The sequence below is a fragment of the Cibotium barometz genome, chromosome 18 (genome assembly GCF_041138505.1).
Source record: "Cibotium barometz isolate CiBa-2024 chromosome 18, ASM4113850v1, whole genome shotgun sequence".
Lineage (NCBI taxonomy): Eukaryota > Viridiplantae > Streptophyta > Polypodiopsida > Cyatheales > Cibotiaceae > Cibotium > Cibotium barometz.
Window position 1 is genome coordinate 3,192,402 of NC_141063.1, and position 16,716 is coordinate 3,209,117.

General features: G+C 46.5%; 1 protein-coding gene across 4 annotated transcripts in view; it reads right to left on the reverse strand.

The window, feature by feature from the left end:
* Positions 1–16,716, reverse strand: part of LOC147628833 (N-terminal acetyltransferase A complex catalytic subunit NAA10-like) — a 36,770-nt gene that overhangs the window by 12,358 nt on the left and 7,696 nt on the right. The gene's annotated exons all lie outside the window — the stretch shown is intronic.

Here is a 16,716-nt window from a genome sequence, read left to right on the forward strand (position 1 = left end):
ATGTGCAGTTCAGCCCGACTCTTGGTCCTAAGAGATCTAGCGTTTGGCTTATTGTCAATCCAAAGTCAGTCTCAAGTAATAAAGCAAATACTATTTCGATAACGGGATAGGGGGGCCTTCAGTGGGTAATTCGGGACGCCATACGGTGTGTAGTCTCTCTCTCTCTCTCTCTCTCTCTCTCTCTCTCTCTCTCAAAGTTTGAAGTCATAAAAGTGGATTGCTAAACTCCCGAAACTCAAGATACAGAAGACGGTGTGAGAATTTGTGTGACAGGATCCTTAATTATGAATACTTCCGCTTCATGTTATAGTATCTTGTGAAACTTCTTTTTTGGTGGGAGACATTTGGCTACACGCTCAGCCGCCTCCAAAAGGTGGCTTTCAGACCCTTGGCTCAAGATTGCGCTTCGGATACATGTGAGAGGAATTGGAGCACCTACTCTCTCATACACACGAAGCTCCGCAATCGCTTGAGCACACGACAGTTAGAGCAACTAATGACCACTTAAAAGTTAAAACTTAAGTTGTAACCTTCTTACTTTTTGATTTTTAAGTTTTATTTGATAATAACTATGTGTCAATGCGCATTATCGCTTGTAGGTCAATGTGGACAAGTTCAAGCTCACAAGCGACTCTCTCAAGAGTGTCCACGAGGAGGAGGAGAGACTGTACGCGGAGCTCGAGGAGATTGATCGACAAGTTTCTCGTACTCGTCGTGGGCGCGAGCAGATGCACTTTCGTCCCGGCTTGAGTGGCGTAGTGCAAACCTACACACGACGAGGTTCCGGTAGTTCTTCCTCCACTCCTGCAAATGAGGACACTTTGATTGCCTTGTCGCACGACATTAGAGAGCTCGAGTTTGATGACGAGGGTAACATCCTTAGCGAGGGTGACTTCTACGAGCGTTCCGATAGGCACTCTTCTGATGGAGATGATCCTAGCAAGAGCTCTGATTTTGATAGTGATCACTTCTCCATCTAGATTCTAGCCCCAACTCTCTAGTCTCTCTTTTTTGTGCACCACTTTTTGTACTTACTACTACAGCTACCTGCGCCTAGAGCGCCTCGCATTGTATGACTTCGGCTTTAGCCTAAGATCTATGTATGTTTTCAACTTGGTTTTAATGGAATTTTGCTTTGTGTCATGTGACAACTTGTCTTCTCTTTGAAATTGGAAATACTGAAGTTTGTAAGTATTTTTTTAAAAGACCGTACGATAAGAAATTTGTTTATATCACACCGTATTTTCCCGTATGGTATCGTATCGTACGAACCGTATGGTATCATACCTGATAACTATGATCCTTCGCTTCAAGAACATAACACTTTAGCATATCCAAGATAGTGAGGTTTGCAATCTCACTTTGTCCATCAGTTTGAGGCTGATAAGCCGAAGAGAAATTCAATTATGACCCCTCTATTGTCGAAAAGAGCTCTCCAAAAGAAACTGGTAGTTTGAGGATCTCTATCCCCCACAAATGGATTTAGGCAATCCATGGTGCTTAGAAATTTGCTGAATAAACAATCTCGCCATATGCTCTGTGCGAGTAGTCTTCTTCATTGAAATGAAGTGAGCTTGTTTACTGAATCTATCAATAATAGACTATAGTCCATATACCATCATTCCCATTTGTTGAGTCTGGTAATCCAAAGATAAAATCCATAGCAATACTCTCCCATGGAACATTCGGAATCAGCAATGGTTGCTAAGGTCATTGGAACCAAATGGATATTCCGCACCAAATTTAAAGCCGATGATACCTTGGACAAGTACAAAGCCCGGCTTGTAGTGCAAGGCTTTCGCCAAAAAGAAGGCATTGACTTCGACAAGATCTTTGCACCTACAGCTCAAATGACGACCATCCATCTCTTACTTAATCTGGCTGCACACCACATCCGGCCAGTCTACCAGATGGATGTCAAGAGTGCCTTTCTAAATGGCATTCTCGAGGAGGAAGTCTATGTTGACCAACCTCCGGGCTTCCCGCTCCCCACGCATGAGGACAAAGTCTTCCGCTTGCATAAAGCTCTTTACGGGCTTAAGCAAGCCCCCTGAGCATGGTATCATCGCATCGACACTACGCAGCCAAGGTTTTCAACCATCCCACTGTGATCCCAATATCTATATTCACACAGATCACGGGATGGTGTGCTACCTAGTGTTGTATGTCGATGATCTTATCATCTCTGGTTCAAATCAAGCCAAAGTGGTTGATATCATGGCACAACTAAGACAAATGTTTGAGATGATTTATCTCGGTCTTCTCTTGTATTCCTTCGCATGGAGATGGTCCAGCATCCTGATGGTATCTTTGTGTCACAACGAAACTGTCTTCAACTAATTACTTTCTATTTTCTTTACAGCGCTATCCCCGTGACCACCCCACCGGATCCAACCATCAAACTTACAAAGGAAGCAGATTCACCGCCACATGAAGAGCGAGTCTACTATCAAGTGGTTGGGAAACTCATATGGCTCACTAACTCTAGACTTGACATTTCCTATTGCACATCCATCTTAAGTCAATATTTCAAGCTCCGAAGGAACCACATTAGAGTTCAGCGATGAGGGTTGTTCGCTATCTAGTGGGTACCTATATGTTTGAACTTCACTTCACTCGTGAGTTCACCCTACGTGGTTACACGGACTCCAACTGGATCAGTGATATCAATTCTTGGCATTCACATGGTGGTTATTTGTACTCACTTGGATCTGGCCCTTTCTCTTGGTCTAGCAAGAAGTAGGACAACGTTGCAGGTTCTTCCGTTGAGGCTGAGTACCATGCCCTCTATGACACCACCACTGATGCTATGTATCTCCGTCAACTTCTTGAGGAGATGCATGTTCCCATGGACACTGCTACTACCATCTACGTCAACAATCAAAGTGCGATTATCCTCGCCGGTAATCCTATTTTTTCTAACCATACCAAGCATGTTGGTGTTCATTTTCACTTTACCAGGAACAGGTTGAGCTTGGTACCATCATGCTCCAGTACATTCCTACAGCGGACAACCATGCCCACATTCTTACCAAGTCCGTCAATCGTCCTATCCTCAAGCGTCTTCGCGAGTGGATCGGCATCGGTTGAAACCGGCCTTCAGAAATCTGACGGGTGGTGAAACAAACACTCGCATATAAAACACTTCGTTACCCATGGAAACCTGGAAAAGGAAAACAAACAGGGGGGAGCTAGAGTGCTCTTACAAATAGTACAAGGACACCGATTGGCCCCAAAATGCAATGGCGCCCCTTGTGGTATTTCTTTACTTGAACAAAATTTGAGTACACAGTACAACTCGTAGAATCCTCTACCAATAGGATCCCTCGAAGCTTTTCACCCAGGACTTCCAAATAAGAACTCTCGTTATTACAGCAGAGCATTCCATAGAGCAGGCACACCTGTACAACACCTCCCTACTTGAAAAGGTCTTCTCCATCGCTATCATGGATCCCACAACCCTTTCCGAAATAGAAGTAGGGTTGTACCAAACCACATGTCCTCCCCTATAGTCACAGCTTGTATGTAACCTCGACAAAACTAGAACTTGTTCACATGAATCCAAAGACATGCTTTCCACATGAAACCAAAGACCGATATCTGATAAACCATAGACCTGTATCCATAAACCATAGGCCTATTTCCTCGATACAAAAGTCTTGTTTCTTCTCGAAAGACCAATGGACCGTCTTGTTTCCATGACAGATATACCATCAAATCACGGTTGCCAAAACCCAGAGAAAGATAGAGGACGTGTCAAGCAATCCCTGAATACACATAAGTCCAACATGAAGAGCAACAACACATCTCTTCCAAGAACATCATTCTATGCATATGTAGCTTGATCCTCTGCATCCTAATCTCGAAAACAAAATCTGCTTGCGAAGAGAGAGAGAGAGACCCCTTGGCTGTTAGCCCCTCGGCGCCTCCTTCAGCTCACCTCCTTCCAAGAGAGAGAGAGAGTCAAGCGTGCTGCTCAGCCCTTGCGCCTCTGTGGCCGCCTGCAATCCTTCTAGCTGCCCAACTGGCTGTAGAGAGTCTCCCGCCTTGCGCCCGTTGCTGGCTGAAGCCCATACGTGTCCATACGTGCAACCACCTGGCGTAGAGAGCCTCCACCTGATACCCGCCTGGCTGCAGCCCACCTGGCACCCGTTAGCTGACTAAAGCCGCCTGCCTATAGCCCATGCGCGCAGCAGCACCCTGTAGCCATGTGCGCAACAGCCGCCAGCTGTGGCTCCTATGCGCAGCAGCCTGTAGCCCATGCGCACAGCAGCCCACCTGGCGCCCACAGCCATACACAGCCCGATGCAACCCGCCTGGCGCTGTAGTCCTTATGCGCAGCAGCCGCCAACTGTCACCATTTGGTCCATCTCCATTTCAGGAGCCACTTCTATGGGACTGTCACTCCATAGAGCGGCCATATTTGTGCCATGTTCACATGGGGCCAGGCCAGTGTCCCATGTGAAAGGGCCAGTTTTATGGTGTCACATGGACGGGAGCCAGATTAGTGCCACCCGTGTGCGACTAGTGCTGCGTCACGTGGACGGGAACCAGTTGGTTCAATGAATGGGAGAAAGAATTAGGGTTAGAGTTTCATGTGGGAGACATACACAGAGAGAAGAAGGGAGAGAGAGAGAGAGAGAGTTGGGGGGATAAGTCAACTCATTGATATGAGTGTGTGACTCCCCTATCACACATGTATATTGCACTAGTACACAGTGTGCACTTAGTACATTAAAAGTACTAAGTGTACTATGTACTATAACTTATGGGCTTGTACATACTACAAGGGTGGGCATAGTGCCTTTACCCCAACAACCTCCCACTTAAAGGCAAAGTGCCCTTAAATGAAGGAAAAGAAAAATCAGCATGTACATGATAATATACAAGGCCATATCAAGGCTGAAACTGGCCTCATTCAATGCCCATCAAGTGTCTGCAATGAGCAAACCGCTCCGGAGGCAAACTCTTTGTCAACAGATCAGCCGGGTTGTCATCCGTATGAATCTTAACAAGCTGAATTTGCTTGTTCTCTATCACCTCTCCAATGAAGTGATACTTCACATCCACATGCTTCGTCTTTGCATGAAAGACAGGGTTCTTTGCCAACTAGATGGCACTCTAACTGTCACAATGCAACAATGGAATATCCCCTGTATAACCCAAATCAACCACTAACCGAGATAGCCATAATGCCTCCTTGCAAGCCTCTGTGGCGACAATATACTCGGCCTCTGTAGTAGATAAGGCAGTGCACTTCTGCATCCTAGATATCCATGACACAGCACCTCCTGTGAATGTAAACACATAACCGGTAGTAGACTTCCGGTTATCTGGATGACCGGCATAATCCGAATCCGTGTAACCATGCACTAATGCATCCTGTTTGCCAAAGCATATGCACATGTCCTGTGTGCCCTTCAGGTATCTCATGACACCTTTCACTGCTTCCCAATGCTTCTTGCCAGGTTTGGCCATGTATCTAGAAACCACTCCCACTGCAAATGCAATGTCCGGCCTAGTAGCAACCATGGCATACATGAGACTGCCACAAGCTGAAGCATACGGAATCTTGGCCATATCAGCCCTGTCTCTATCTGACTGTGGGCTGTCCATAGCACTGAGTTTCACATATGGAGGCAAAGGAGTACTAGTCTTCTTCCCCCCGTCCATATTGAACCTCTGCAAAACTTTGCCAATATATTCCTTCTGAGACAAATACAACACATGCTGATTTCTGTCCCGAAGTATCCGCATACCCAAAATGTGATTTGCATCACCCAAATCCTTCATATCAAAGGTTTGATGCAGCCTCTTCTTCAAGGCATCCATCTCTTTACGAGATTTTCCGGCAATCAACATATCATCAACATACAAGATGAGGATCAATAGACTGCCATCCAAAGCTTTCTTGGTGTATAAGCAGTGATCTATGTCACTTCTCCTATGATACCATTCCCTTGGTGCCTATTTGAGCCCATAAAGACTCTTTTTCAGCTTGCATACAAGCTTCTCCTTTCCACTCACTGCATAACCCTCTGGCTGTTGCATATATATCTCCTCATGGAGATCACCGTGAAGAAAAGCAGTCTTCACATCCATCTGAATCAAGTCCAGATCATCATGCGCAACCAAAGCTAACACAGCTCTAAGTGTGGTCATTTTGACCACTGGAGAGAAGATCTCATCAAAGTCCACACCATATTCCTGCTTGAAGCCCTTAGCCACTAGCCTGGCTTTGTATCTTGGCTTTGTATCAGGTGCAACTTTGAGCCTGTAAACCCACTTGCATGGCAAAACCTTCTTGCCTGCAGGCAAATGCACCAACTTCCATGTTCCATTTTTGTGCAGAGAATCCATCTCTGACTTCATAGCACGCTCCCATAGAGCCTTGTCTGCCCTCTGTAAAGCCTCCTTATAACATGAGAGCTCCCCACAGTCAGTAAGCATCAAGTAGTCAACCCCTGGAACAAACCTGTCAGGGGCTCTGGAGGGTCTTGTGGACCTCCGTACCCAATGACCATCATTTGCAGGTTGCTGTCCAGCCTGCATATCACCTATTGGTGGCTCCTGTTCCATGCCATAAGGCTGAAAAATCATTCCCGGTATCTCCTCTAACTGTGGGATATCCATAGGGATATCTTCTGCCATCTCTGGCTGTCATTTGGACCATTTTCAGCATCATTTAAGGGCTGGTTTTGCTGCTGTAATGGCTGATTTACAGCCCTTGGTTGTTGTCCATGATGTCCATCATCATCAAAGATGACTCTGCCAGGCTCCTGTTGCCTTGCAGGCTCCTTATACATGCATGTTTCATCAAAAATGACATCATTGCTGCGTATAATCTTTCTATTCACGGGATCCCAAAGGCTATACCCCATTTCACCTCTGTCTCACCGTATCCTAGGAATATGCATTTGTGAGACTTAGGATCAAGTTTGGTGCGCATTTCCCTTCGTATGTGCACGTACGCAACGCAACCAAACACTCTCAAGTGCTTGTATGACGGAGTCTTCCCTGTCCATACTTCCTCTGGCACTATCCCACCAAGCCTCGTGTTAGGTGACCTGTTTATAAGATGAACGGCTGTCATAACAGCTTCAGCCCAAAAACCATGAGGTAATGCAGCATGTGACAACATAGAACGGACCTTCTCCTAAATGGTCCTGTTCATCCTCTCTGCTGTCCCGTTTTGTGGAGGATCATAAGGAGTAGAGAGCTCCCTCTTGATACCTTTAGCATCACAAAAGTCCTGAAACTGTTTGGACATATACTCTCCACCATTGTCGGAACGCAAAGCCTTCAGTGTTTTGCCAGTTTGATTCTCAACATGAGCAACAAACTTCTGAAACACTGAGAATGTATCACTCTTCAAACGAAGAGGATCAACCCACACCTTGCGTGTGGCATCATCTATAAAAGACACAAAGTATTTTGCCCCTCCCAAAGAAAGCTGAGGCATCTCACATACATCTATATGCACAAGCTCTAACTGAGCATCTTTCTGTCCAAGAGCTTTCTTGTGGGGGCACTGGAGTTGCCTGCCATATATACAATGCTCACAAAACTGAAAACTTGAAAACTTTAGAGAAGGCAAGTAACCCAAACGAGACAATTGCTCCATTCCTTTGACACTCATGTGTCCCAACCGGCTATGCCACATAGAGATTTCCGGCAGCTTGGTTGCATTTACATTAGCATGGTGACAAACACCTGCATGCATGAAGTAAAGAGTGTCCACCTTAGAGCCTCTGGCAACAACCAGTGAGCCCTTACTAATCTTTCACTTTCCACGACCACATGTGGTAACATAGTCAGCATCATCAAGCTGTCCAGTAGAAAGCAAGTTCTTCTTGATCTCAGGCACATGCCTGACATCATGGAGCATAAGCTGTGAGCCATGTGAAAACACAAGCCTCACATCACCTCTGCCAAGAATCTTGCATGCATGGTTATCACACAAATAAACTACTCCTTCATTGCCAGCAGTATACCTGACAAACAAGTCTCTGTAACCTGTGACATGAAAGGAGGCACTTGAATCAATCATCCATGAGTGCATACCATGACCATCTCCTGTAAGAAGTGAATGGCCATCAAGTGAAGACGTGAATAGGACCTCATCCTCACTGTCACCTGCATGTGACACATTGATTTCTTCAATCTTGACTCCACTTTTGACCTTTGGCTTTACATCTTTGGCTTCATCTTTGTCTTTGTTTTTGCCTTTTCCCTTTTCCTTTTGATCATTTTTCCATTTGTAGCATTGCTTTTTGATGTGTCCCTTCTTGCCACAATAATGGCATTCCAAGTCCTTTTTGGAGCGGGACTTGCTTCTTCCCCGTTCTTGGCTTTTCCCCCTTTGCTGGGATCTCCCACGTGCATTCATTGCATTGGACTTTCCAACAGAGTTGTTTTTCCTATTCATCTCCTCTTGAAGAAGAGCACCCTCAACATCTGCATATAACACCATAGCATTCGAATTGCTAGTGGCTGTCCTGAATGTGTCCCAACTCTCTGGCAAAGTGCATAAGAGAAAAGTGGCTTTGAACTCATCGTCCATTGCCAACTTTTGATTAATGACCTGGCTGACAATACCATTAAACTCATTTAGATGGGCTGTCATAGACGCCCCTTCCTTCATTTGAAGACCTATGAGTTTCTTCAACCAATACACTTTGCTTGAGGCACTTTGCTGGGGCTGCCCTGGTGTACTTGCTGTACCTGCTGGTTGTCCTTGTGTACTTGTTGCAAGTACAGGTACTTGCATAGTACCTGGTTGGTTGTACCTGCACATGTGTGAAGTACCTAAAATGCTTGATTGTTTCTGCTACAAATTATACCGGTTGTATCTGGATTGTACTCACCGTACGAGGTGCCCTCATATTCTTTTTCTCATTTGCATAAATCTGAAATTTGCTAATTTAAATTTAGAAAATGCTTTAAGTTGTGTAGTGCAGGAGCATGGCATGTATATGCTGACCATGTTCAGGAAATTCTTCCTGGTGTGGCTAGTATATTTTCCTGTGTGGTGTTGTTAACCACGCTCTCAGAGCTTCTGAGAGCCAGTGAAGGTTAGATTCACCAAGGAATTTGGGAGCAAAGCTCATTGGGGAGAACCAAGCCACATTCCCTCCGCGGTGTATCCCTTGGCCTGCGTTAGTACGGGCATGCCTGTTGGTGCACGGACCCGGAAGACCAGTGAAAGGCAGGTGTCCACCCAGTCAAGGTGGGAATGAGCCTGTGATTTGGGGCTACTCCGACCAACACCTCTTCATCGACTTGAACCAGTTCTATTTGGTTGTTTTCACTCCCTTGTGGAGAAATCTGGCTTGTGAGGCTCGTGACACTCGTACAAATATAAGTACTCCAAGAAATACAAAAAAGTATGGGGGGGGGGCCCTTTCCGGCCCCAGTGCTGGTGTCATTTGTATTTTCAATATTTTCAGTATTTGTGTGGCTGATGTTGTTTCCATTGTTTAATAACAATTAAATTAAGTGTTCTAAATATGTGTAAATTGTCTTTCGATCTATAGGCCTCCTGTAGGGAGCGGTCACATTGGTATCAGAGCCTGGTCATCTCTCTTTCTCAAGAGGAGACACGGAATGTTGAGATCGGAAGCAAGCACGAACACTTAATTCAATGGACAGCCAGGGCAACCCATTGGAAGTGCCGAATTCGAGGGGCTAATCAAGTGCTTCACAGGATTCCGATGCATTGCAGGAGAGGATGGACAGCTTATGTTCAAGAATCCACCCCGTTTGCAACATGGAGACCTTTTGAGATTCAAAGGTTGAGATCATATTTGCATAAAGAAGAAGTATCGGTCACCTCTCGCCATGCATCCACTCCTCATGGCACAAGAGGAAACAGATTTATGCATGCTCAAGGCCATTTGGATTCTAGGTATGTACATCATGTGGACAGTGGTCGACATGCAAGCCAAAAGACCTTGCCTATTGAGTTGTCTCGTGGCGACACAAGGCATTTCTCAACGAGGTCACATGCAGTGGGGCCACAAGAATCAAAGACCCATGTCACTTTGGCTAGTGGAACACCCATCATTGCCCATGAAGCTCATGCAGAGAGAGCTGCCCCGTTGGATAAGGGGAAGAGAAAAAGAGAAGAACATGTACCACATCCCAAGAAGCTCAAGGAGTTCAAGACAAGGGACAAGTCCGTGAAATTTGATGCCTTTCATGGAGAGTATGATGCCTCTAAGGTGCTAGCTTTTGTGGCCCAATTTGATATTGCTTTTAGTGATGAGGACTTCACTGAGAAGTCCAAAATTCGTCATGCAAGCATGTTCTTGAAGGGGAGAGCTGCCCATTGGTGGATCACTGAAAAGACCACCAAAGACCCCATTTGCACTTGGAAAGAGTTTAAGGATAGATTTTATGCCCAATTCTTGCCTCCTAATGCGGAGCAAACTCTCACCCAAAAGTGGGATAGACTTGAGCAAAAAGATAATGAAAGTGTGCAGCAGTATGTCAATAAGTTTTGGAAAGTGTTGCTTGAGGTAACTCCCTTTATGCAAATCTCCGAGGATGAAAGAAAGAGGAAGTTTCACTTCGGATTGCAACCAGCTTATCGTTCGGGCATTGAATTGCACCCGAAAAACACTCTGCAACAGCTTATAGCCTCTGCTCTTACTACGGAGCAATTGGTGCTCAAAATTAAGCAAGATCAAGGGGGTTGTAAGGGCAAAGAGAAGGCTGTCCCAAATCTGCAAAAAGGTGGACAGCCACCTAAAAAGAGCTTTCGGGAGGCCCAGAAGGGAGGTAAAGCTGAAAATACCTCATCCAAGGATCATGGGCCAAAGAAGAACAAATTTGGCTTGACCCCGAGCAAAGGGAGCAATATGCAAAGTGAAAGAGTGCACAGAGCGGAAGCAGAGTGGCACTAGAATGTGCTGAACAGAGAGTGCAAGAGAGAGAGAGATATGGAGCAAACTATGCTGAATATACTGAACCAAAACAGTCCCAAGCAAGAGACAGTGATAGTCTCATAAGTGAGGGAGCAAATAACTACAAGACTCTATGAAAAATGAGAGGCCAGCACCCACTATTTATAGTGGGGAAGAGCTGGCCGACTGGAGCATGGAAACAGGCCGACTGGAGCTGTTGGACATGGCTCCCTAGAAAAATGCCAGAAAGGCTGGGAAAAATCCCAGAAAAATACTAAAAAAGGGGTGGCCAGCCCACAAACAAGGGCCATGCAAAAGGGGACCAAATGGGCACCATACAGAGCAGAAACTGGGGATGAAAGTGCTAACACCCCCTCTCAGCACCAGATGCTGAACAAACTCCGAGAATCCGAAGATGAGGAGCCAAGGAAGCCTGAGAAACCGGCTTGGTGAACAAATCTGCAGCATTCTCCGCGGAAGGACAATACTCCAAACGCAAATCTCCAGCAAGAACCCGTTCACGAACATAGTGATACTGAATCTCAATGTGTTTCGTACGAGCATGAAACACAGGGTTCTTGGCGATGGCGATGCAACTCTGATTGTCACACCAAAGAAGAGTAGATCCGGTAGGAGGACAGCCAAGCTCCTCCAATAATCTCCGCAACCATATCGCCTCACATGCAGCATAGCAAACTGCACGGTACTCCGCCTCGGTAGAAGAAAGCGCCACAGTAGGCTGCTTTTTACTGCTCCAAGAAATGGCTCCAGACCCAAGTGAAAAAACACAACCAGTGGTCGAACGCCGTGTATCTGGATCTCCAGCCCAGTCTGAGTCAGACCATCCAACAAGAGTGCGTCCTTGGCCATAAAAGATGCCAAAATCCAGAGTGCCACGTAAGTACCGAAGAACTCTGAGAGCACACCGCCAATGCTGCTGACGGGGTTTGGATGAGAAGGAACTCAATAAACTGACTGCGAAGCATATGTCCAATCGGGAGTAGGTCAACCATACCAAACAACCGACGAGAACCCGATACTGTCCCTGATCAGTCCCTGGAGAAGCATCAAGTGAAGAAAGCTTCTCACCAATATCCAAAGGAGAAGATACTGGTTTGCACCCAGTCATCTGAAATCTGTCGAGAATCTCCTGAATGTACTTCTGCTGAGAGAAGAAAATGCCCTTCGAGGTCTGCCAAATCTCAAAGCCAAGAAAATAGTGCAAGAGGCCCAGATCCGTCATCTCAAACTCTGTCTCCAAAGCATCCATAACAGAACGGATCCGCACAGAATAAGAACCTGTAAAGATGAGGTCATCAACATAGACCACAATGATAACAATCAACCCCCTCTCAAGGAGGATATAAAGGTTCGAATCTGCATGAGAGCGGCGCAGGCCGAGCTTCTGAAAGAACTCATCAATCCGCTGGTACCAAGCCCGCGGAGCCTGCTTTAGACCATATAAAGCCTTCTTCAGCCGGTACACATGATCCTGTTTGCCCGGAACAACAAATCCTGGCGGCTGATCAACATAAACCTCCTGTGTAAGCTCTCCATTCAAGAAAGCCGACTTGACGTCCATCTGGAAAACGGGCCATCTATGATGTCCTGCAAGTGCAAGAACGGTACGAATGGTAGTCATTCGGGCCGTTGGAGCGAAAGTCTCATCGAAGTCGACACCGGGGCGCTGAGCATAACCCTTGGCAACCAACCTCGCCTTGTGCTTGTCCAAGCTGCCATCAGCTCGGAACTTTGATTTGAAAATCCAACGCACACCAATCACCTTACGCTGCAGAGGCCGAGGCACCAAAATCCAAGTGCCATTCCGTTCGATAGCATCCAGCTCTGTCTGCATAGCATGACGCCAAGACTCATGTGAAAGAGCCTCGTCTACAGAAGTGGGATCAGAAGGACCATTAATGATTGTAGACATAAGAGCATAATTAACAAACATGTTGCCCTCATGAATTTGTTTCCCTGTAACTCTGGAAGAACGCCGAAGAGAACCAGGCGGAGGAGCAGAAGGAAGCTCACGTAACCCAGAGTCACGAACTGTCTGATAATACCAACCAGGTACAGATCTGCTCGAACTCGCCGGAGGAGGAGCAGGGTCATCATCATCTGACTGAGAATCCTCAGCTGGAGGTGTGACAGTAACAGCGGGAGCAGGAGGATGAGTAGGAGGAGGAGAAGGAGGTGCAGGAAGAAGAAGCTCACCAAGCTCACCACCCCCCTCTGAAGAAGTAGGAGTCTCGTCGAACACCACATCACGGCTCACAATAACTTTACCGGCTTGAGGATCATAAAGACGATATGCCTTGGACACAGTGCTGTATCCAAGAAAAGTCATGCGCTGAGACTTCGAGTCCAACTTGGAGCGGTGCTCCTTAGGCACATGAACATACGCGGTGCATCCAAATATCCGGAAATGAACAACGGAGGGCTTCTCACCATGGAAAGCCTCATATGGAGTTTTGTCGGGAAGAGCAGCAGTAGGAGACCTATTCTGAATGTAGACAGCAGTGGAAGCCGCCTCAGCCCAGAAACGTCGAGGTAATGAAGAATGCTCAAGCATAGCACGGGCCATCTCCATAATGGTCCTATTCTTCCTCTCGGCAACTCCATTCTGAGATGGAGTATATGCTGTAGTAAGCTGTCTCCGAATGCCATGTGTCTTGCAATATTGCTTAAACTCCTGGGATGTAAACTCACCCCCTCCATCGGTCCTGAGAGCCTTGACCGAGTGACCGGTCTCTTTTTCCACCTCGGCTTTCCAATCACAGAAGTGATGAAAAGTCTCATCCTTGGTCTTCAGAAAGAAAACCCAAGTATATCTGGTAAAATCATCCACCATCACGAGCATGTACAACGCCTTACTCAAAGACGCGGTACTCATAGGACCACACAAGTCTGCATGAATGAGAGCAAGTGATGTCGAAGATCTGTGTGTCGCCTCCTTCGGAAAGGCGGCTCGGTGCTGCTTCCCCTGCAAACAAGAGGAACAAGGAGAAGACGGAGCCTTGATGGTTGGTAATCCATCAACCAACCCATCCTTCGAAGCTCGCTGCAGAAGCTGATAGCTCAAATGGCCAAACCGAGCATGCCAAAGAGCAGAAGAAGCACCAGAAGAAAGCAGAGCGGTCAGTTTGTAGAGACCACTATCTTGGACTCCCTGAGCCAAGATGCTACCAGTCGCTTTATCACGAATGGTAATCTCATAACGAGAAAAGATCACCTCCGCACCCTGAGCTGTAAGAGCACTCACTGACAAAAGGTTAAAAGCCAAATCTGGAATATACAGAACGTCAGAGAAGTACCTCTTGTCCTCTTCAGAACGGAAGATGGGGATAGTGCCATGACCATGCACTGGCACAGAAGAAGAATCACCCAGAGTGATCTCGCCTGATCTGGCAGTGAAGTCCTCGAACCAATCTCGATGGGGTGTCATATGAGCAGTAGCACCGCTATCAACAATCCAAGACCGTGACTGAGAAGTCACAAGAGCAAGTATACGCCGAGTACCTGCTAAGAGAAGTATTCCATCATCCTTCTTGGGTTGAGACACCGCCGTTGAGGAAGAGTTCTTTGCTGCTTCATCACGCTTCTTCTTGTGACATTGGGGTGACTTGTGACCCTTCTTGCCACAATAGTGACATTCAATGTCTTTATTCTTTGAAGATTTGTTGTCTTTATCCTTATCGGAATCCTTGGAGTTCTTGTCAGAACCCCCTTTACCTTTCTTTTGTTGAGACTTCCCTTTATCTCGTGCTGCCAAAGCTCCATCAGGGCCACCGGAGGTGCCAGTCCGCTCCTCAAAGCGAGACTCTATCTGCATAATGGAGGGGAGAACATCCTCCCAAGTAACTGGAACAGGACGAGGAGAAGAAACCAGAGACTGAAAGTATGCATCAAACCTCTCTGGAAGTTTGGAGAGCAGCCGAATAGCCATATCCTCTGTGGAGATGTCCTTGCCACAAACAGCAAGCTCGTCCCGGAGATCTTTCATCTTCGAGATGAAAGCAGATAAAGATGGAAACGCAGAAACTGATAAGTTCATAAGTTGCTTTTCCAATGCCAAAATCCGACCCGGAGACTTAATCTCATAGAGATCTGCAAAAGCCTTCCAAACTTCATGTGCAGCATCAGCTGTACGCACATGAGAGAGAACAGCATCCTGACAGTTCAACATCAGAAAGGAAAAAACACGTCGATCATTCGACTGCCAAATATCAATATGTGCCTGAGTCACACCACCGGAAGCAAGGGTGGGAGGGGTGGCATTGGCTGGTGTAACAAGCCAATCCCAGAGATCCACGCCACGCAAGGCCGATTTCACCTTCACCTTCCATAGGGTGTAGTTGGAACCATCCAACTTGGCAGACTCTGCAAACATATGAAGAGAAGTGGGAGCAGCCATCACAAGAGCTTGGGCTCAATCTCAAGAAATGCACAATCTCTGAAAAAAGTGTCCTCCACAGGTACCAAGTGTGCCACCAAAGCCTGCAACACCACAAGCCCCCTCTGCAAAGGGAAAGAACCACTGGAGAGGAAAAACGCAGCAATGAAGAAGTGCTGTCCTGTAGAAAACAGGCCGCCTGCAGTCCAATCTCCAAGTGGGCAATGAAACACTGATCTCCAAGAGCCAGACGGCTGAATCGGTGAAGCCAATCTGAAGAGGAACCGACCAGCAGAGTGCTGTCCAGAAAACGCAGCAGCAAAAAGCTATGGATCTGGAAGAAAACGCAGAGGAGAAGTGCTGAAAACAGGGCTGAACTGGGGCAGCAGAAAGGTTGCTAACCTAGAGCGATGATACCATGAAAGAGTGCACAGAGCGGAAGCAGAGTGGCACTAGAATGTGCTGAACAGAGAGTGCAAGAGAGAGAGAGATATGGAGCAAACTATGCTGAATATACTGAACCAAAACAGTCCCAAGCAAGAGACAGTGATAGTCTCATAAGTGAGGGAGCAAATAACTACAAGACTCTATGAAAAATGAGAGGCCAGCACCCACTATTTATAGTGGGGAAGAGCTGGCCGACTGGAGCATGGAAACAGGCCGACTGGAGCTGTTGGACATGGCTCCCTAGAAAAATGCCAGAAAGGCTGGGAAAAATCCCAGAAAAATACTAAAAAAGGGGTGGCCAGCCCACAAACAAGGGCCATGCAAAAGGGGACCAAATGGGCACCATACAGAGCAGAAACTGGGGATGAAAGTGCTAACACAAAGGAGGGTAAATGCTTTTCTTATGGCAGCAAAGAGCATATGTTTAGACAATGCCCTAACCGCAAACCAAAGCATGAGGACAAGCAAACCAAGGCAAATGTGCATGTAGTTTCCGATGTGCAGGGAAACACAAAGCATGATGGAAAAGAGAGGATGGTATGCAAAGCATGGGGTCAAATCAAGGATCAGTCCGCTCTATTTATGTTTGATGATTGTGCAATAGATAACTTCATCTTTATTCAGATTGCAGCCACCTTGGGTATTGAGATTGAGGACATGGGGCCTCAAATTGAAGCAGAAGCTGCCTTTGTTGGTAAAGAGGTGCAGGTTACCCCACTTATTGGGAAGTTGCGCATACATATCCAGGGTTACCTTGATCATGAGCATTTCTTGGTTGCACCACTTAATGGATGTGATGTATTGCTTGGCAAGCCATGGCATCATAGGCTTGAGTCCCGCAAAGAGTACAAGACAAACAGGATTTCCTTTATGCATAGAGGCCGCATGCATGTTATTGATGCTGACAAGGAAGGGGATTCTATCCTACTTGTATCTCACATCCAAATTAATAAAGCAATGAAAAAG